This window comes from Pyrgilauda ruficollis, unplaced genomic scaffold (assembly GCF_017590135.1).
Source record: "Pyrgilauda ruficollis isolate IOZ18807 unplaced genomic scaffold, ASM1759013v1 scaffold44, whole genome shotgun sequence".
NCBI classification, from domain to species: Eukaryota; Metazoa; Chordata; class Aves; order Passeriformes; family Passeridae; genus Pyrgilauda; species Pyrgilauda ruficollis.
In genome coordinates this window covers 1,645,932-1,668,790 of record NW_024525934.1, presented here as the reverse complement: position 1 = coordinate 1,668,790, position 22,859 = coordinate 1,645,932, and the positions used below count along the sequence as shown (strand labels likewise).

Here is a 22,859-nt window from a genome sequence, read left to right as displayed (position 1 = left end):
TGAGACTCTTTCCTGCCTTTGCCATGTTATGATTTCCAGGGTGCCTAGAGCACTTGTGCAAAAGGAAAAAGTCCCAACTTTATTTTTCTTCAGCTGAAGGACAGCTTCCTTGTTTGCTAGGGTTTTCCTGAGCATCTGAATATTGAAAAAGTAAGGCAGATATAGGGAATATAGACAGGCTTATAAGATTGTCATCACCTGGCTCTGTTGGCAGTGCTAGCTCTGGGGAGGGCACCCCAAACTGGCATGTACATTAGAGGAGATTAACACAACAGTAAGTGAGGAGCTTGCAGGGTGCTCTGCATTGTGCAGAACAAAATGCCGCCTAAAAAATGAGCAACCAGATCCTCTTCCTCAAAAGAGAGCAAACAAAGGAATGTTTCTGTCTCATCTAAAAAAAAAAAAAATCCATCAGATTGGGAACATCAGTTAATAATCACCAGTCCTTGCTGGGGGTGCTATCGTTGTTTTTCTTAAGTGGTGGAAAAAAGAATTAAATTAAATTACCACATGTCTTTTGTAAACTGCCAGGACAAGAATGATTTTTAGCTATGCAGTTCATATATTACATAACAAAAAGTAAAAAATTAATAGGAACTGACAATCCAGAGCATTTTAAAGGAGTGAAAAATTGCATTCCGGAAGCCATAAACTTTCCCCTCTCCCTCTCTCTGTTCAGTGCATTTGGACATTACCGACTTTGTTTCTTGACACTGTGATTAATGCTTTGTTTCTTTGTTTCTTTCTTTTTTTTTTTTTCAGCTCGCCTTAATTTTGTTGAGAAAAGCCTGTCTAGTTCCCTGAAAGTTTGTAATACAATCTTTTAAAAATAGATATAACCTGTTTAACAAACTCAGCAGGAAATGTGAAGAAGTGCATCTCCTACTTTCCTGGAGGTGCATTCCTCCTGGCCAACAGCACAGGTGCAGCTCTTGTCTGTCAGAAGTGGCCGCCACATCAAATTAAGTTTTGCTAAGCACAGGCAGATTGCTGTGGAAAGGCAGGAAATCTCCAGACAGATTTTAAGAACATGTGAGCCTATGTAATGCAATTTAGAAAGTTTGCAAAATTTTAGAAAGTTTTTAAAACAAAAGAATATTGTAAGTGATAGAATTGAAAAGGATTTAACTGAGGTGGCAGGCAGAGAGGCAAATGGTTTTCCAGAGCAGTCGGTGTTCAGAAGTGATCCTTGCCAGTGAGCCATAAAGACAAAGAAGTAGGATCCTGACCAGGGCCTGAGTGGCAGGACAATGTTTGGATATTAGTGTCCCTGCAGTGGGAATGCTTTCCCACCGAGAATGTCCTCTGCCCTCGTGTGCCGCAGCTGGTTTCTGCTGTTTCCTGAGCACCTGGTAGATGTGGGCAGGAGGATTCTGTCATTTTTACAGGCACCAGGATAGCTCCCAGCCAGAGGACACGCAGAAGCAGGAGCTGACCCTCTGTGGGGAGCACAGCAACAGGACAAGGGGCATGAGTTGGAAGGCAGGAAATTCCCTTTAGGTATTAGGAATAAATTGTTTACCAGGAGGATGGTCAAGCACCGGGAGCGGGCTGCCCAGAGGGGCATCTCCCTGCTTGGAGGTGCTCAAGACTTAACCGGTCATGGCCCTGAACAAACCCATCTGATTAGATGTGTTTTGGACTGGATGACCCCTGGAGGTCCCTCCTAACCTGACTTTATTACCCTGTGATTTTGTTACCTCGCTGGAGCAGATGGAGGAGCACTGGGCTGCATTTGACTTATTATAGCTCTAAGTGGCACCCAGGCGCACTAATGATCACAGATTATATGTTATGCCCAGAACATGATTCCATGTGGTCCCTGCTACCCTGTTATTTAGCACACATGCTGAAATCTTCTTTTCACAGATAGGTGCATTTCAGTTCATAACAGCAGTGCATTTAACTACTTTTTCAGCTGTTTACACATAAGGAAATTTTCCATGGTCATCCTCTTTTTTAATTTATTTTTTTAGGGATGCCTCTGGACATGCTAGAGAAAACCCCAAGGGGGGCATGTGACACAGACACCTTTAGCTCTGCCAGTGTAATGCCCTTCCTGAGACAGCAGAGCAGGGATGAAAAGAAGAGATGAGCTCCTGGAAAACAGGGACTCATTTCCCACGTGGATGCAGGAGCAAAGATGTTCAGTGTGTGCTTCAGCTAACAGGGGATGGCAGTAACTGGAGAGAGTGTTTGAGGAGATGTGAGGAGACTGGCAAGGGCCCTGGAGGAGGCAGAAATAAGCTGCAGCAGAGCATGAGTGAGGTGATCATTTACATGTGCTCTTTACCTAGCTCCGCTTAGATGTAGCCTGGCCCTCACCATGCATTTGTTCCAGTTTCCAATTTGAAGGAAGGAGAGACAGGCGAAGGTGAGTTTCTACCTTTTACCTTTCCACCAGCATCTCTATTTGCAAGGAAGCTCTTCCACACGCCTTCCTCTGGTTCATTACCCCAGTTCCCACAGGGGCTCCTTTTTTACTCAGGGAATGGTTGTGCCATGAAGATGGTGTTGTGGTTTTCTGTCCCTGGACCACTGTTTGTCAAGCACCAGTTGGTGGCACAGAAAAATTTAATTTAACCGAGAACCTGAAAATCACAACCTGGAGCAAAGCAGCTTCTGCAGTTTAATTAATTTTAGAGCAAACGGACTGGGATCAAAAAAGGTCACGGTGACAAAGCGGAGTTAAAAGCTGTCTTAGATCAACATGCTCAAGCAATTCAGAAACAAAGGGAATAAGGAAATAATATGTGACAGATTCAAAAATCAATAAACCGGTTGTGGTTAGTGTGCATTTGATCCATCATCAATACTGCTCCTTTTGATCCTTCTGGTTTGATTTGGTTTCTGACGTGGTATGTGTATTTCAAAGAGAAGTGGGTAAAACCCTCCAGTGAAAGGGGGGGTTGCCTCCAGGTGTAGAGGCTCTTGGATAAAGAGGACAGATTTAAAATTGAATTTAAATTTTCTGAGCTTAAGAAATCACAAATAAAAGTGGCAGTAATGAGCTATAGGACAAAAAAAAAAAAATCTTAAAACATAGGTGTCAATGTCAGTGTGTTTGTGCTGGGGGACATGATCAAGTTCCCCTCATCTTCCCATCTACTGGGAGCACTGCCCACTCAAAAATTGACTGGATCAGACAAACTTGGAAATTTTTTAGTGAACCAAGCAACACTCCAGCTCATTTTTGTGTGCAACCCACATGCAGCACCATGTTTTTCCTATTTCTTCAGTGCAATGTTCGGCCAGCCTCCATGCTGACTCTTGAGGAAACAGTCCACTACTGCGTGTAGTAAATGAAGCAGTATATTACCTAGGAGAAAATTCATTTGGACTGCTTATTTTTGCTGGGTCACAGTCCAGAGTAGCCAGCAAGACATTTGCCAAGGGCAGGACATAATGTGCTTTGCCTGTTATGTTAATGCTTTCATGGTCCCATACGGAAAGTATTTTTCTTCCATTACATTGCAGTAGTTCTACCTTGCCTTTGTCCTTGCAAAGAAATAAAGCCTTTTCCACTGATAATAGAGATCCAGGTATGCACTGTGGGGTTTCTTCTGTTTTCCTCTTTGTTTTCCTCTTTCTTCAAGTGTCTTTTCTCAGCTGATTGTTTATTTCAGTGGCTTATTTATGTGCTCATTGCAGCTTTTTAATTCCCTTTAGCTGCAAGCCGGGTGAAGAAGGGCAGTGAACAGGGCAGAATCACTTTTGAAAATTCATTATTAAAATTATGTAAAGTGTCTTTTTTGCATATCAGAAATGCATTTTGTCTTTTAGAAAAGGAGAAATTCTTGAACAGTTTTGACTTAAGTTGCAGTTTGTAATGTGGGAAATTGAGCATGTTTCTGATTTTGGTGGTATTACATGGATTTAAATATTGAACTGCACTTTTTATTTTCAAAAAAAGTTGTGTACTGGCAGACAATGGGATGATGCAGAAATCTCTTTACTTGGTTCTAGCTCTGGGAAAGTTCAGTTTCCTTTTCTTTTCCAGTGTTTGCTGTAGTTATTTTATGTGGACAGGAATTAGAAAATCTTTCAACAGCAAATTCACGTTTCAGAAGTCTCCGGGTGACAAAACGGTGGATTTTGATTGTAAATTGCTTGACAAAAGCCAACAAAATAAAAATGCCAGCGGATGCCAAACATTGAGACTGGAGACACCAGTATGTTTGATTTTCTTTAATGACTGCTCTTTGTTTTTCTACTGGATTGCGCACTATTGACAAAAATTACTTTCAGTGATGTCTGAGGATTAAGGATTTATTTGGAAAGATGGCCCAGAGCATTTTGTTCATGTGGTATTCTGGGAACTGTTAACTTTTCTAAATACATACAAGAAAAACCTGATTTTGTGAGAGAGTTAGGACATGGCATGCAAAAGCTACAGGCTTACTGCATCCATTAGAGAAGTGGACACAAACATTAAAATTTAGCTGGAGGAAGTGTTTGTGCAATTGCTGAATATACTGTTAATGTGAAGTTCTGTGCTTTAGTATGAAATGCAAACATAAAAATGCATGAAATTCTATTGCCAGCCAGAAATCCCACCCTATCCCCTCCAGTCCCATTAAATACAGGACATCTCTGGAAAGTGTGCGGTGTTATGCAAGGAATTTTCCTGCCTGTAAAGGAAATCTAGAGGCACGGGCTGTAGGCACCAGCTCCCAGATGCCTGTGTGCAGGCTGGTCGGTGACTGGAGCCGTGTGGAGCTGCAGTTCCGTGCCAGCCATTGTCCTCCTCACCAGGCACCTTCCAGAGACACGTCACATGCCCTGAGCTGTGAAAATATTGATTTTGGGATCACATGCCTGAACAAGTCTCAATTTTCCTCCCATCCCAAACAGGATCTAAGCTCAGGCTGGGATCCTCGTTGAGCAGGTGTATGCCCTGGAGGTTGCTGCAAGCCCTTTGCCTGCCTATTCTTTGCAGGAGGTTTTGTCCACCTCTGCCACAACTGTTCTCCAACTCTGGCAGCACAAGCCCCACTGCTGTACATTTCTGCAGACTGAGGATGGCTTAAGCATGACCAAAAGCACAAGTGCCTCTCTCCTGCCTGCAGGCTCCCTCTGTGTCAAACCACCACTTCTGTGGGAATGATGGCTGCAGGTTACCAGCCTCAGGGACAGGTTACTCCCCAGCTCTGTACAGGGTGACCAGAGAAATGGAAGATATGACAGATTTTGAGGACTGAGTTTAAAGCACAGAAATTAAAAACCACAGTTAAATCAAAGGGAAAGTGCAATCCTTCCCTGTGTTCAACAGAAGTTAATTGTTTTTTCCCAGCAAATCTCATGCCTGGAGAGCTGACTGAGCAGCCTCTGTTCACACACTCCAGCAGCCCAATATTGTCCTGGGTTCTTCAAGGCCTTCCACCTAGCTTGTACACATTGGCTGCCTGTTCTCATCCCAGTGAATCACAGCATGAGTGGCTCAGCAGAAGAGCCTCTCGCGTTTGAAGCCCTCATCCCTCTGCCCCCTCACATCTTCAGCAGTGGCTCCCACAGTGAGTGCCTTGTGCAAGCAGAAGCTGCCCAGTTGCTCCAAGTACGTCACAAGTGCTGAGGTGTTTCTTGGCTTTTGGCAGGGAGCAGCAGCATCCTTGGATCCTTGGAGCTGACAGGCTCCTTGCTCAGATGCATTTCAGTGATTAACCTGCTGCCTCTCAGCTTAGGGGTGTCCATGCCACACAAGAAAAGACAGGAAGGTTAGATTTGCTTGAACTGCCTGGGACTAGTAGGGTATCCCAAGGGTGGGAATCCTCCTGGATATTCAGATCAATATCTACCATGTGGTTGGAGCGATGCAGAGCACTGTAAATAAGGCATGTAACAGCTTGTGTTGCAGACTTGCTCTACAAACAAGGCTTTGAGAAGTCAAGGGGCTCTCTGTTTTCCAAGGCAGGACTGTAAGAGGTCACTCTATCTGTGCTGCCCCTGAACTCCACCTCTCTTCTGTGAGACAATTCTGGGCACGCTGGTGATCCGCTGGCTTGTGGGAATGGCCTCTGCCAAGTTTTTCAGGCATGGAATAGGTCGTTCCCTTCTCATTTGTAAAGTGTTGGGTTAATTTCTAATCAGAAGTGCCTTTGAACTTCTGAACTTTGAACTCAGTGAAAGAAGCCTACTCTTGAGTACATCAAAGCTTGTCACTGCACTTGGGGGAATGATTTATGCCACAAACTCATCATGCCAAGAAATTATTGCAAGTTCTTTTTGTGGCACTGGCATCACTGAATATATTAATATGCACAAGTAAATAAAATAAAGCCATTAGTCTAGAATGCACACCCTTGAGAGCAGAATTTGTTCTGCAAGTTTTCAAGAAGGCTGAAATACCAACCACTGATCTTACACAAAGAAAATCTCTCATGTGTTAGAACACAGCAAACAAGAACACTCATATATGTATTTATTAATTTATATTGAAAGGATGTGATACAAATGATTTTATATATCCCTGCCTTATACTATGTCTCAGAAGAGATCAGGCTCTTGTAAAAACTATTATTTCCTAGATATTGAAGAAAAATTATTTGGCAACAACCCCACTAACCACAGTTTCAAGTTTTCTTGATGACATTAAACACATACACATCTCCGTAAGTAAGCATTACCATTACAAACTGATGAAACCAATTCATAAAATAGCAAGAGAGAAATAATGGTTTAGGATAAGTAGAGGAGACTGAAACAACCCAGCACACATAGCATCCCTTCTCTTAGCTGATGAAAGTTCTTTTCCCTTTCGTTACAGAAATCTATAATAGGACACTACAAATGGTGTCTATGGCAGGGTCTCCCTTATCCACAGAATTTCTACTGCAGTTGACGCTCTTACATACTACTGCACACTACCAGTATATCCATAGGATATTTAATTACTAGAAGTGGGATGGGTATGTAATTATTACAGCTGTTCATTAGCCTTATCAGGAATTATCCAAATTTACTTGCAAAACAGAGAGGTTCCTTTGTAATTCCTTTGTAGCTTTGCTTTACAGGCCTAAAAATGCCCACCAGGACAATAATTTCATTAGGATTTTGCTTTTCATAATTTTTTTTTCTTTTACACTCTCTGGGTTTAGAACTTGCTTTCGTGTGTCCATGACAGAAGAGCTCCCAAATGAGCTGGTTGTGAATCTCAGGTCACTATTGTTCCTCATCTTCATTCAAACAGCAGGTTACAACAAAGTATGACATTCTGTGCTGGTTTGTTTGTCCAACAGCTGAGTTTTTTTGCAATAGGGAAGTAAAGTGCTTGAGTCATGTCCATTTGTTTTCAATAGGATTGCAGTAGTATTGAACTGAGAGGTGTTTCTGAGGTTTTTTCCCTGATGACTTCCACCATTTGATGCCGATTTCACTTTTTTTCTTGTATGGCAGCAGTCACGCCTGGTGAGATAAGCCACCTTAAGCTGTTTGTGATCCTCAGACGAGCACTGAGGATAGTGTTTAGCATTTCTGTGGGCATACTCTGTACTGTTGCAACACAATACTTTTCACTTTAGTGTTCCATCACCTTCAGTGACTATTGTCCCAAAATATTTGCAAGCTTGGGAATACCCAGAGTTATGATGGTGGCCCTGTATAATCACCTTCTCATGTGATTAATTTTGAAGTAATTTGTACTCATCAGTAGAGCTTGCCAGATTTTCTATTAGAAGGATGAAACGGCTCATGTCAATGAGCTCTAGTCCTGCTCTGCCTTGTGTCTCCCTTCAGAACAGCCAGGCACTGGTTCACACAATTACTTCTACACTGTGGATCCAGAGACTTGCAGTCTTATTTAAATTATGTCTGCTCATGACCAGCTCCCTAAATGGTTCACATAAAAAACTAACTTCCAGTTGTACTTTCTTCACAAGGGGAAGTGGAGGGGCAGGTACTGATCTCTTCTCTCTCATGACCAGAGACAGGACCCAAGGGAATGCCGTGAAGCAGAGTCAGGGGACGTTTAAGTTGGATATCAGGAAATGTTCTTCCCCCAGAGGGAGCTTGGGCACTGGTACAGGCTCCCCAGGGCAGTGGTCTCAGCATCAGCCTGACAGAGCTCAAGAAGTATTTGGACAATGCTCTCAGGCACATGATGTGATTCTTAGAGATGGTGCTGTGCAGGGCCAGGAGTTGGACTTGATGATCCTGATGGGTCCCTTCCAACTCAGAATAGCCTATGATTCTATGATTCTATGATTCTGAGCTCATCCTGGTGGCATTATTATTATTATTATTATTATTATTATTATTATTATTATTATTATTATAGCAGTGAAGGATCAATACCAGAAGAGGCAAGTCAGCGAGGGATTTACTTTCTTGATATTGGAGTATTTTATTGAAGGTGTGAAGCAGCTGTCAGTGCTGTTTCTCCAGCTCCTAAACCACTTTCTGATGCCTGTGTCAGAAAGAATCTCTGAATGGTGATGGTGAGGGTTGACCTTGCCTTCTGTATTAGTACGCTCATGTATTTTTTTTTAGACTCTTGTTGCTTCTTAAATTAAGACAAAAGTACTGCGTTAGCTATCCCTGCCTGCTGGGAGCGAGGGTGAGGCTGAGATGCCTTTGTGCCTAGGAAGTAGTTTTCAGACCAGAGACTCCAGAAAAATGCAAAAATTTGCCCACCTTTGTACTCTGAGACCACAGAGGGCATACTGTGTAACCTCCCCCTTTGGCTGAACCATGGCTGGAAATGTGACACTGGCTTTGCACCTGAGCATGCAGAGACACCTCAACTGAAGAGTTTCTGTATGATGACTGTATCATATATGCTTAAGGGGCAGGGTTATGTCTTTGAGCTGAAAGAAACTCCTTGGGAGTGCATACATCAGAGAAGAACTATGTTTGAAGATTGTATCATATCCAGTGGAGGTGATACAATCTCCACAGCATTTGTGTCTTTGAAATGAGCCTTATTTTGAATAATGATCCATACTTGCTCATTTTCATGTGAACAGTTGTGAGGAAAGCTTAGCATGAAGGATTTACTTCAAGCTTTCAAACTCTTCCTCAAGATCCACTGGTCCGTGAAGTTTAAAGATCACTGACTAAGGCCATGTGAAGTGGTAACAGGGATTGATGACACTTGAATAAAGAGAGTTATTGATCTGTGTGACAGCTGCCATTGCTAACAATGTGGTCTAACCACAGTGACACCTCTCTTCCTCTCCCTTTCCTTGCCAGCAAAGACTTCTTCAATGCCTCTGCAAATGAGCCTTCATTCTGCTCTGTATTGCAATACTGATGGTAGCCCCACAAAAACAAGGTAATCAGAGCTTCCCACAAGTTCATTTACATCTGAAGTGAATATGATGCAATATGACAAGTGGTGTTTGGCAATAAGCACATTATAGGTAACCCTGTTCCACACTGTCACTATAGAGCATTTCCTGGCAAATGCAAGAGGTGGGATTCTGTTTAGCTCGGATGGCCAAAGCACAGATGTCCACATCTGGGCTTGTCATCAGGGCTCCATGTACCACAGTCAAAGGAGTCTGCAGAGCTACTCAGCTGATAAATGTAGGGTGAATTGGGTGAACTGTGTCCCTGAGTGCCTAATTAATTTTATTGACTGTAAAAGGAAACAAAATGGGCAGATTCTTATGGAGTCAACTATATTACAAATGTCATGGATGAGATTTTTTTACTGTCAAATATTTTAATGTCAAATCCCATATTTACAAACAGAGTTATTTACAACCTGAAAAGGTTTTGTCATTCACAAAAGCAGGCTGGCAGGAATGTAGTGCTTTTGTATTGCTGGAGATGAATTTTGCACCCTCTACTGGAAAATATGTTTGGTGCATACAAAACATGGAAAAGGGACAGAGATACAGTGAAGTCCTCTCCTCATTGTCCTAAAGCAGAGTTGTTACCTGCTGACTAATCCTTAATTTCTGATCAGTTATGAGTACTGGCACACATGACTCTTGATTTGTGAACTTACCTGCTGCCAAAGTTAATAATCAGACTGTGGCCTCTTGTGAAATATGATTTCCAAGTGAATACACTGGAGCTCAAAGAAAATAAAGATTTTTATTCTTTTCAAAATTTCCATTGGTATGTATTCACCTGGAAAATCCAGAGCACAGAACAACATGAAAAGCCTGAATATAAGCTCCAATACGGCAGTTTTGTAGTGACATTGCTCGATTAGTGTAAGGATCTGTGCAGCTCTGAGTTTGCAATCAGTTCCTCTACCCAGTCACAGGAGAGCAAACAGCAATTATTATTTCACTTGTAAGAAGAAAAAGCTCTTTTCAGGGTTACATCACACACCTTATCTCCCTGAACAAGCAAATGTGGCAGGTGGATAATGCAAGTGAAAGAAACAGTTGGTCCTAGAGAGTCTGACCTTGGAGGAATGGTAATTTCAGCCATCAAAAAAGAGAAAGCTGATAGTTTACCCTCTAAATGAGAGGTTCATTGTCTGAAACTTGAAATGTGTGAAAAGGAGCATGAAAGGAGTGTGGACAACTTTCTAGGTGGGATGTGGACGTTCCTGTCTCTGAGTTGTCTCATCCAATTCAGCTGCATGACACTTCTTAATATTCTGATTTAAGCAGGATAGAGTAAAATGGAGCAGGTAGTTACCAGTGTCTGATATAATGAGACTGTACACTCTCAGCTGAAATGTTTGCTGGGAATCTGCTTTCCACTGATATGATATGGATACATGCTGGAGGTGTGTGATCACTCAGAATCTCACTGGATCCTGGCTTGGTATCAGTAAGCAAATAGCAAATAAAACACATCATCAGATGGATTTACTGTGTTAAATTTGCAAAGATCACAAACTACTCTTTGCACTGCTGACAGACCCTGGTCATAACATCTTTGGCAGTCTTAGCCAAGGGTGTGAAAAGGATCAGCAAAATAATCAGTTCCCTCCAGGCATTCTGAGAAAGAAAAGGCACTTTGCCAGGAATAAGAAATGAGATCTGTTTTGTGAAATGAGCTGTTCTTCAGGCCAGGGAGTTCTCCTCCCCAGCTTGGATAAGGCAGGATCAAGTCAGACATGGTACTGACAGCTGGCCTTGCTTTGCTGAGCTATCAGGTATTACCTTTGCTTACTGTCCTTGAAAAGGGAGAAGCAGTGGGGCAGCACATAGATATGAAAAGATGTAGACCCACTTCTTCTGAGGAAAAGGACTAACACTGGAACATATACAAACATTTAGTGTCCAACCCTTTTGCCATTCCACAAAGAGCAGGCTGGGTCTCAGCTATTCTTACCCACCACTATACAAAAATGAGTATAGATATGCTCAAAGTTTTTGCATCAGCAAAAACCTGGGGTCCTATATGCAGCTCCTGGTCCGTATTGGGTAGTACAGCAACAACCACCATTCCATGCATGATGGACTGAGTCCAGTACAGAGCTTCAGTAGGCCCTAGCTATCCCCAGAAGCATCTTTTGTTCCCCTGAAATGGAGAGCTTGCAGATCTGGCCATGCTCCACACCCAGGGAACCTTGACTTCTCCCCACTCCCAGCCATGCCTGTGTTAATTAGTGGTGGGTCCCATCTCCTGACATCTCAAAAGGCGGCATGGCTTCCTGCACTACATCTGATCTTGGAACTGAACAGTAGCATTTTGCTACTGGGATCTCGCAGCAGCAGGGCCCATAGGCTTTCTAAGAATGGGAAACATCTGTTTGTTGGGGACTGAATTTCCCCTGAGTTCCCAAACTCTGCACAATGACAGAGGAATAGTTCTGTTGACATTTTTATACTCCATGCAAGCAACATGAAAGCATGGGGATGCACAGCCTGCAACAGTGGTGGACAGTGAAAAAAGTGAGAAGGGACAAGAGAGAAACACACCTGTCTCAACAAATCTGGAGGAAATAAATCTGTCTCCTGTGGACCTGAGAGACATGGAAATGTCTGGCACTTCAGAATATGCTGCCTGTGGGCAGGGAAAACTTGTGTGAGAAGAAGTAGCAAGCTCTGAGGAAGAGCCTCAGCTCCTAGGAGTGTTCTGGCATGAAGGTGGGAAGGCACAGCACAATAAGAGATATGGTCATTTTATAAGAAAGACTTACTCTTCAATAACACAGCTGTGGATAGGAAGGAGTCCATGAGGAATTTGTATTACAAACACCTATGAACCACAAGCCTGAGCCATTTACTGATTTTGAATGAGATCTGCCTGTCTTAACATAGTTGTCTCAAGTTTAGGATTTAGCCTAAGCCTAAGCCACTGACTCTAAACTCCATGTCTGGTAGACGGACGTTTCCAGTGAGTGAGCCAGTTCATTGACCTCATACACTTTTCTCTGGGGATTCCTGTCTCCTTTCACTTATTGCAGAAGAGCTTTGAGATTATTACCTTAGACATCCTCTTTAGACTGCTAAAATTAGTGATGTGAGCCCCACCTTCTAAAGGTGGCTCAGTGTAAGAGGTAGTGCTGTTGAAATGAGTGACCGGCTGTGCACTTCTGGAAAAGCAACCTTCCAGACCAGTGATGAACTGCACACAGTACCCACAATTTGGCAACTGTCTGAGTCATGTCCTGTCTGTGAACAGCTCCAGTGGTCACACTTGGGAAGGATTTCTCTCTTCTTAGATGATGTCTGTTTTATCCATGGACGGTTGAACCTGATTGTTGACAAATAAGGTATAGACACAAACAAAACATTCTGCTTTCAGCATACCAAGTGGGTTGGCTTTCATGCACGTGGTAGGATATAGCCTCAAATTGTGATGAAATTGAGTTATTGTACCATGGACAGCTAGAACACAGTGAAAAGGTGACATCAGGAAAGAGGAAGGCATACAACTTTGCTAATTGTTCTCCCAGGTATTTATGTACTATGTGTGCCCTGATAGCCAGAGTGCAAGGCTTTTGAAGCATCCTTCTTTGCCCCAGAGGCAGCAGGTGGGATGAGTGGATAACGCTGTCATCCTTGCTGAAGGAATCCATCTGATCTGCCTTTCAGGGCTAAGGAGCAGCAGTGATATGTTTCCTTCATGTCTGCTCTTTAGGGAAAAGGTTGTGTCTTACCAGTACCTTGGGAAATGCAACATTCACATTTACTGTGTTATTTATGATGGGGTGAAATTTCACACGGTGTTGCAAGTCACCTGGAATGTGTTTGCCTTGGCATGCCCTCTTACTGCCCTCAAGTGAATTACAGGCGCCTCTTCAGGTATCTATTCAGGCAGACCTTGTCCACTGAATCATTTACTACCCCTGGGAGGGAGAACTGCTGGGATGCTGCTGCTCTGGTCTGTGGTACTGGGCTGTTCTGATACTAGGCAGGTGGGTCAGGAACTTTATTGTTTGGCACTTGCAGAACTGGCAGCTAATTAATGTCCTTCTAAGGTTCCCACTGGGAGTAGCTCTGGATCTGTTGAAGGCAAAATGTCCAAAGACTGCTGCATTTTAGAGTATGGAATGGGACAAGTTGGTGGGAATTTTTTGAGGCAAATGTATTCTGGCCAAAGTGATCTGTATGGAAATGTCTGTTCTGTTCTGTTCTTTGGCATTTGTGGGGGTAGTAAGGAAGTTCCAGTGTGAATGGTTTTGTCCTAAAAATAATGTTTTTCCCAGGCAAGGTCTACTGCAAATTTGCCATGTGAGTAGACCTCAGCATGTGTTGGTGAAACCATGAAGATGATCTTCAGCTGAGTTATCTGATGGGCTTTTACATGTATTCTTTTGTGTGTCATGGCATCTCTATGCGGGAGGGAGAGGTTTTTCACCTGCTTAACTTCCTACCTGAAATCCCTTGCCACTTTAATCTTCTGCCATTGCTTTTGTTTTCTTGCATTATATATTTTTTTCCTTTTCACAGGCTGAAGTAAAAAATGGATCACTTCTTCCCTTTTTACTGACTCATTCAACTTTACCCCACCTACTTACTCTTTATTTTTTTCTCTTTTAGATGTCTCCGCTATCTCTGTGTTCTGTTGAAGAGTTTCAGATGTTATGGGGCAAATTAAATGGTCCCTCTAACAGCGCACCTTATATTTCAAGGAACAGTGTTTTCTTCTTTGAGGATTCACATATCTCAACTGCCCCACAATTTTAAATTACTCCAGGAGATTTTTGGATGTGGAGGGAGAGACACAGGAGCAAACGTGCTGGCAACAGCATAAAATGGCCATTGTCTTCCCTCTCACAATGTCCCATAAAGCTGTCCTTCCTAAGGCAAGTTCCATAAAGTTCCATTCTCAGTGACAGTCAGTACTGCATTTGTTCCTGGCCAGGAGCTACATCTTCACTCTTGTAGGTTAAAGACCTACATATGTGTATATGGGAGATGTCCTGCCACTTTTCCTCTGCCTTCATTTAAAAAATGAACCAACATGGTATTGATTTGTTACACATGCTCATTTTTTCCTGTAGATTTGCCCAGTTCCCTCGATGGGACACTGCAACATTCTCTGGTATTATCTGGAATAGTGGAATGAGCCTACTTGACTTTCCAAGCATCAGTTCTCCTGATACTTTTAAATTTTTCTCCTTTCAGGAGAACTAAATGTGAATCACAGTAAGTGACCTGGTTGGTGGTGCTTTTGAGTACATGAAAGCATTTGTTTTCCTCATACCATTTAATTTCATTTTTCACATCTGAGCCTTGCAATGGCAACTGTACAAGCTTTATAGTTTGGGGCTGACCTTAGGAAGAGTGAGGTGTGTGGCAGTACTCTTGTTCACAGCAGACACTGAGCAGAACATTGCAGGGCAGGTTGCATGGTTACATAATGGAGAGATGAGCAGTCTTAAAAAACACTATAACAGTGTTTAGGATCAGGTTGAAGATAAAGGAAAGGTGCTGTCTATCAGCAAAGCTGATGAGTGGAGCCTGCTGTCCTCAGAAACACATGCCAGTTTATATTTTGGTCAAATGAATTAATTGCCACCAAAATAGATGCTGTAAGTGAAATAAATGACATAGAGTGGACAGTGATGGTGGGGATGATGAAGGGCCTGGTGAAGACCCAGTCAGTGTGGGCAAATGCACCTGGAGACTTCAGTCTCTAAAAACTGACCCCAGATATCTGGGAGCCACCTGGATTCATAGTACACCTGGAAGAGGCAAAAACATTTAAGGACCCCTACTGCTACTTCTTTATATCTTGATATCAGGGCAGGATGATAAAGATACATCTTTATATCAGGGCAGGATGCAGCTTAGCCAGCTTTAGCTAAAAGATTTGCCTCAAATTTTTTGGGCAGATTCTTATAGTTTGAAGAGAGAGAAGAGGCAGTCCCAAAGGACAATTTCTTCTCTGGTTAGGGCACTTACAGTAGTCTAAAAAAAGAGCTAAGGAGCAACTCAAGTACATAAGCATATAAGGCTAGTGCCATTTTAATTGTCTTAAAGCACCTTCCAGTGCCCTAACTGGGGGATGTGTGTCTTCTTTACCATATTTTCCAGCCCTGCAGAAAGTTTCAGTTATTTTAAGGACTTTTAAGATGTCCTGTGTTTAAACATCTCAATTATTCCCTTCTGTCTAAGTTGTATGAACCTTTCTTTCAGGCCCTGATTCATTCAATTTAATTCAGGAGTGTAACTTCCCATGCTCCTTCTGCAGAGAGGTCTGGAGAGATATACTCCATTTACCTAAAATTTGATCCCCTCCCCTCCAGAAATGCCTATACAATGCTGAAGCTGTGCAAAAATGCTGGCTGATAATGATTATTACTCAGATTACCAGTATACTTAGGAATTATCCCATTTCCCACTGCCTGCCCAAATAACAAAGAGGTTATTTTGTTTTCCCCTTACCCAAGAAGGCAAAATGTCCAATTTCTTAGCATGCCACTCCAGCTTGTGATTCTCTTTATCCACTGAGTTCAATGGAAGTCCAACACCTCAATTAAAGGTCTCAGTTTCATGGCCCATCTGAGCATCTCAGCTGAAGGAGAAATTCACTTTTTGATATAAGAAGCAGTCTGCCCAAGACCTACAGCACCACAAAACTGCTTACCTGGGATCACATGAAACTGCAGCAATTCTGCAGCTATGTCTGAGAGGTCAAATGTCTCAGCCCATCTGGAAAGAACCACTTACTCCTCTGAGCATGGGATTGGGAGCAAGGATGGCCAGATCCCAATTTCTTCTTGGGACAAACCAGTTCACTTTGGTGGCTTACTTTTCTGTGCAATAAGGAGCTATAAAAGCATGCATGCTTGACACTCACTTTTAGATAGAATTTTATCATGAAAACCTCTGCTTGCTGATATAAATCTCTGCCTTTACTGCTAAATTATTTAAGATCTCTTACAACAAGAAATAACCCTGAAAGTATTTATTTCTCTCCTTCATCGAGCTCAAACACCTCTCCAGATAAGGAATACATCTGAGAATTGATTTCACATTAAGACTTGATTGACATTCAGGACAATACAATAATTCACTAAATGGCCTTTAGAGGGAAGCAGATCCAAAGAATCCATGGAGAGATCAAGAGCAAGTTTTTGCAAAAACAGGCTGCCAGATCTTGTCAAGCAAAACCTGAAGCTGAGACACTTTGCTCATTCTCTATGTCTCTGTGTAGTACTGGGTGAGATTTGAACCCCGCTCACATTATTCCAGTCTGAAACCTCTCACACAGTGAAGGACACCAGGGCTATTTTGTCTTCATCTGCTCATGTCAGGAGACCTTGCTGCTTTGTTTCCTGAGGAGTCTTCCTTTAGCTTTCAAAAGCTACCTTGAAAGTAGGAGTTGGGCATGAAAGAGAGCCACAGGAGAATCTGGGACACTATGCAAGGGGTAGTCAGCAAGTCTGGAAAGAGATACCTTCCTGTCTGATTTTATAAACTATGAGTTGAAATAAATATGTGACCTGATGTTTCCTGACTTCTGTCTGCTCTCTTGTGAGGGATCAGACAAAAATGTTGTCTGAGAAATACCTACATACGGGCACAGAGCCAAAATCTCAGAGGGTGATTTCTAAATACTACATATTTGAAGGGCTGTGGTATGTGTGACCTTGTAATTCCACCTGTTTGAAGCATTCTTTTTTGCACAAAAGTGTGTTTTAAAGGCAGAAAATTATTTTAAAGATCTTTGCAGATCAGAAATGACAGCAAATTCTCTGTGGGTAAAGTTTTCTGCCCTTGCCATGTTCTCTTTATATCTTGGGGGCATGCTGATGGGGCAGGAATTACTCAGTGGGCAACTTGCCAAGGCAGCTTGCCTGTGTGCTGCACTTCTGGCTGTTGTTTTATGAGGACAAAGCAGATGTGCTATATATAGCCTGGAATGAGATAATGAGTCTGAAGCAGCCTGAAAGAAGTTAATGCAATTTTCAGTACGTGCATACTTCTCTATACAAAAGGTCCAAGCAAAAAGCTTAGGCATTGGACCTTGGTTGCCAGTTGTAAAACTTCATGGCTCAGTTTGAGACCAACCGTCTCTTCCTGGCATAAATCTGCTCTGGAGTGTGCCCTGAGCAATCCCAATCACCAGCCTGCCCTGCTCTGTTTGGTGCCACAGAGGGAGCCTTCACAGATATGTGGAGGATTTTTAAATGGTAGAAGCCTAGAGAAAGACAAACAGGGCCAAACTTTTAAAAATACTCCCAAACCAGCAAGCATAAATTATCAGACTTTCTTTTAACAGGTAGTGAAATTAACTACTTGTGAATACCTTTAAAACAATGAAGAGACATGTAACAGGACAGACTAGCTATATCATTTAAATCTAATTTCTTTCCTAAAAAGTTAGAAGGACAGTTAGGTAGAAAGGTGTACTTTAATGTTGTATAACTTGAGTTTTCACACTCAATACAAACAATATGAGGTTTGCTGAAAACATTCTAAGGCAGGATGCCAAATATTCACTGAATCATCAGTACCTTCCTGGCCATGATGCCCCCAGAGGGGTCTGCAGGGATCTGTGCTGAACCTGCTGCTTTTCACCCTTTGTTAACACAGCAAGCAAATAGGAACCAGAGCTACAGCACATGCTATTGAAAAAATGTGCATGTAAATTCAGCTGTTCCCAATTCTGTCACATTATTTGTAAGATGATTTTTAGAGTTACACCTAGCTCCCTGACAGCCCCTGCATGCCCCTTCTGAGAGCAGGTGCTGCCCCAGAGGTCACAGTGCTCAAAGGAAGGCTCCTCTGGAGTTCCCAGGCATATAAAAGAAGGTGCATCCCCTTTTGAATGAGATGTTATACTCCAAACTTACATAAACAGGTTAATTCTATCAGGTTTGGTGCATACCTTTTCACTGATATTGCTGAGAGAAACTCGAAGCAGATTAAAGAGTTCTGGGTGTAAGTCTAAACTTTAGTCACATACATTAGCATCCAAGGGTTGTGCAAGACAGCATTTCAAATGAAACACGGAAAGAAACTTCCATAACATTTTACATGTTGTGGAAACCTTACCAGCTCTGTATACTCTTACATGTCTTAGTCATAATTGGACAGAATATCCTAATAATATGATTTTAGGCTTTTACCAGTGAACTTTTGAATCTTTAGAAATAGAAATAAATCCATAGAAAAAAACCCAGCAGATAAACAACAAGGTTCTTAGGCTTTTCAAGGACAAAAAGGATTATCCACTGTAAAACCTCTCCTCTTTCCAAATAACGTCCAATTGATCATGCCAGCATAAACAGCAAGGAGAACAGGAGGAAGAAGAAACACTTGTGCCTGAGTAAAGTGACACTTCCCTCTCCTTTTTCCCTGTGGGTGAGAAAAGTTTTATTTTCTGTGTGGATAGTAATTTGTGGATCTCCAAATCAAATGTTCAGGAATGTTTACCCTAGAAGACCAAGTCAAACTTATTAATCCTGCCAGCAGGGCAATTCTTGATTTTATTTATAATTCTTCCCCTAATATTTGTTTCTTGGACCCCAGCCAGCTGTAACTGGCTATATAAGAGCTTCTGTCATTAACATGTAATGGATGATGATAAAAGTTGAAGATTGGACTTGATGATCATGGAGTACTTTTCCAACCCAAATAATTCTATGACTCTATAAATTAATTATTGGTAGAAAGGCAACATACAAACTCAAAGAAATAATCTGCTTCTTCCTAGGTATAACACAGAAGATTGGATAAGTGGCCAACTCATCTCATTCCTAGTCAGATAATTAGGACCAGACTCGTGTCTACATAAAAACATATTTTCCAAAAGAGAAAAGAACAGTGTGAGATGCATGAACTGTACCAAAGGGGAAAATCCATATTGCTTATGGTATAGAGGTCTTGAAATATGCAAATAAGAGCACATTATTGATGAGGACAATTATCTTTATTACTTCCTCTGTTGTGTCAACAGACAGCCTCCTGAATTATTTTGGAATGGACAGCATGAGGAATCTCCTCCACTGAGACTTTTAGCCTTTGTGATGGCTACTGAGAATCTGTATGATCAAGACAGTTTTTATAAAAAAATATTCCCTACACAAATTCTTCTCAACCTTGGATTTGTTTTTTGACTAGAATAAAGTGTAAATACATCTTTCTCCTAGAAAATCTCTGTTTCCTAATGTCCTCTCCTCAAGAAACTCCCAGTAAAGAATTTCTTCTTTAGCTCTGTCTAAACCCGCCCTCCATCAGCTTAAAGCCATTCCTCTTCTTACTATCACTGCAAGTCCCTCTCCAGCTTTCCTGTAAGCCTCCTTTAGGTACTGGAAAGTTCCTGTAAGGCCTCCCTGGAGCATTCCCTTCTCTAGGCTAAATAACCCCAACTGTTTCATCCAGTCTACATAGTAGAGGTGCTTCATCCTTCTGATCAGTTTAGTGGCCCTGCTCTGAACTCATTCCAGTAGGTCCACAAGTCCCATGAGTGCTGGAGAGAAGTGGGTTCACCAAGTCCTCAGCTGCTGCTGTCAGATGTGGTTTCCTATTCAGTGGTCCAGCTGTGACAAAGGGTTCTGGCTTCTGCCTTATCTCTGAGTGCAGTTTGACTGGAAAAGGATTGCTCATCCTTTTCTTCAAGATGACAAAGAGATATAAGCTATAAAGCATTTCAAGTGGAGAGGATGGGTGCTGTACCTTCTTGATTTTGACAGAAATTATTCCAAGCTAAGAAATGCAGCAGTGACTGGTGGAGTAACTCCCAGTGCCCTGGAGGAACAAACTTTCCAGGAACCTTCAAACCCCACCAACGCAAAAGAATTTTTTCTTTTGTGAAGCAGGGTGATCAAACAAGTTTGGTTGTCTTCTTCTACCTCCTCCTCCATTTTGCCATAAACCTACCCACTTCTTTTGAAGTTTGCTCCCTAGTTTGTAAATACTCTGGGACAGAGCTGCTTTGTGCTTTGTGTTTGCACAGTGCCAATTACACACTAGAAGCCAATAACAGGCAATCAGCTTTTGTTCAGGTTTCACTGGTTCCTGATAAGTGCAAATAGAGCACAATGCCTCTGGTTGGTTCCTTTGTGGAGCACTGCATCAGAGAGATGTATTGCCCTAAATAAGTGAATATAGATGACAGCTAAGCAGTGGAAATATCTCAGGAAGCAGAATCAGATTAACAAATGTCCTAAGCATCCTACAGAGATATACTTTCCTTCCAGTCCTTGTTAGTTCTAAAATCTCTGTGGTTTACAGTAAAAATGAAAGCAGCACATATTTTCCAATGCAAATATAGTTTTATCCTTCAAGAGAAAGGATGTAACATTTTGGCTATAACTGGAATTAAAATTTAGATATGGAATTCAATAGTATATGAACTACTTTAAAAAACAAGCCAAACTTAAAAACTGCTATTGGTCACATTGCCAGATCTCAGTGCAGATATCTGAAGCCCATGAGAATTGAATCCTCTATGCAACAAGGCCAGTTAATCTGCTTACTTATCTGACATTAAACACCCAAAGTGTAGGATTTGAGGCTGAAATAGCAGCTATTGGGAAACAAACGCTAAGTAGATAAGAAAAGCTTTCTCACAATATTTTTAACTTCCTCAATCCAATTAAAAGCAGTGCTTCTCCTCTCCCACAAGCTGCTGCACTGCTTGTTTTTCACATGCTCTGCTTCTTCCCTTTCAGGGCTTGTGTCCTTTGCCAGACTAACAGGCATTCAGAAGAGTGGTATAAGGACACAGGTAAAAGAAGTAGCTTTTAAAAAAATATTTCATATTACAACAATGATTAATATATGAGCGAATCACAAGGATAAATGGACCAATAAGAACATCACTGTTATTATTTTGTCTGTATTTTAGGTAAAAGAGTTCAGACTGTGTATTTTAGACTAGTAAGGTAGATTACTTAAGGCAGCATGTTTGGGATAAAGCACTTGTGCTACCTTATCCCAACTCATGTTGCCATTTGTTGCAAAATCCCCCAAAACTTCTTGTACCAGTAGGATGTAATTTCCATAAACTTTTTCTGACATTTTCTTTTTAAAGTATTTGACAGTCTGTTTCTAATAGGAGGAAGTTCTGTTGGCCTCATGAAGTCTGACTCTGATGTAATTCCATCAAAATCTGTGGAGTTTCCCTGGCATTGAAACTGAAGTAATTTAGGAATTACTCAGGCTTTGCATTTCTTAGATTTTGCCAGTAGGAACTTGGAACTAGCAACTCAAAAATTACTTTTAATTGCATCCGGAGATCCCCATTTACTTTCAAAGATACAATCTTCATCGTCACACACTCTGGATCAGCATACTTGCATTCATGTTTAGAAGCTTAATTATGCATCAATTACATGGGGGAATTTTAAACGAGATTTGCTGTTCCTTTTGTTTTGTGGATTTGACTAAAACATTCTGTTTATTTTGGTGTCACTTTCATAGCTGGCATGACTGATTTATCTGATGACTAATTTATTTGACTCCAGCCAGACATATACTGCCAACATCGCAACAAAGGGCTCCTTTGGAAAGGGTTTATAGAGTTTCAGTTCACTCTAACTATTAAGCACTTTATGAAAATGTCCATTGATTCTTAAGAGCTGCCTGGTAATGATATAGGCTTCAAAACTGAGCTTAACCAGCCCTTCCTCTTGATTAGCCTTTTTGCCCGCTGTAATTACTTTTCCACCAGCCTGGGATTTGTGGAAGGCCTTTCAAGAAGTGAAGCATCTTTAACAAGGGAAACAAAGGACAACTTGAATTTGTGTGCACACATGAGCACAAGGGCTATGTTTTATGTTAAAGCTTGCTCAAAGGAATACATGGCAGGCTGGTTTTGAAACAGCTGGCACTACCTCTTGCTTGAGTGAGATGCAGGCTCTCAACAAGTACCTATCAGAGACTTGTTTTCCATACTCACACTCATCACCACACTATAGCTAAAGAACATGGAGTTCAGTGGGGCACCTGGGCTGTGTGGAAAGAGGGGGTGACAAGGCTTTTCACATCAGGGACAGCCTGAGTCCTGGTGAGATAAAGGTCTATTCAGTGAAGACTGAATGACGTGGGGTGAAGAGGGGCTCCTAGATCTGAGGTGACCATTTAAAGGCTGCAGTGCTTTGCCCCTGCACCAGCTTTTGATGAAAGTGTTGCTCCCTTCAGGCAAAGACTAGGAAAGAGGAGATATGTGAAATATGGGAAAATTATCTGCAGAAGCACAGAAGGACATTGCTTTCCATATGCTCTCATGTTTGGATTGAAAGTTCTAGGAATGAATTACATCCAACTGATTTGAGGTATGGGGATCCACCTGTAGGTAGCTTCTGAGTCAGGATAGGACTCATTTGAATCCTGCCTAGTATGTCCATACCTTCACTAATCATCCATCTGCTTTACTGTCAATTGGCATGTCTAGACTGCTCCTCTGACATCCTGTAGGCATGTCTCAGGGATAAGACAGAAGCTGTCCCAGAAGGTTCCCTTCTCCTGTTGCCTATAAAGTCATCACAGGGTGATTAGCTAAATCACAACGTTTTACAGCACTGATGTCTAAAGTGGTCTGGGATA

The 22,859-nt window shown here is 41.9% G+C and overlaps 1 protein-coding gene across 1 annotated transcript in view; it reads right to left on the bottom strand.

Annotated features, from left to right (window-relative positions):
- Positions 1-22,859, bottom strand: part of CLDN10 (claudin 10) — a 53,813-nt gene that overhangs the window by 17,777 nt on the left and 13,177 nt on the right. The window lies entirely within an intron of this gene.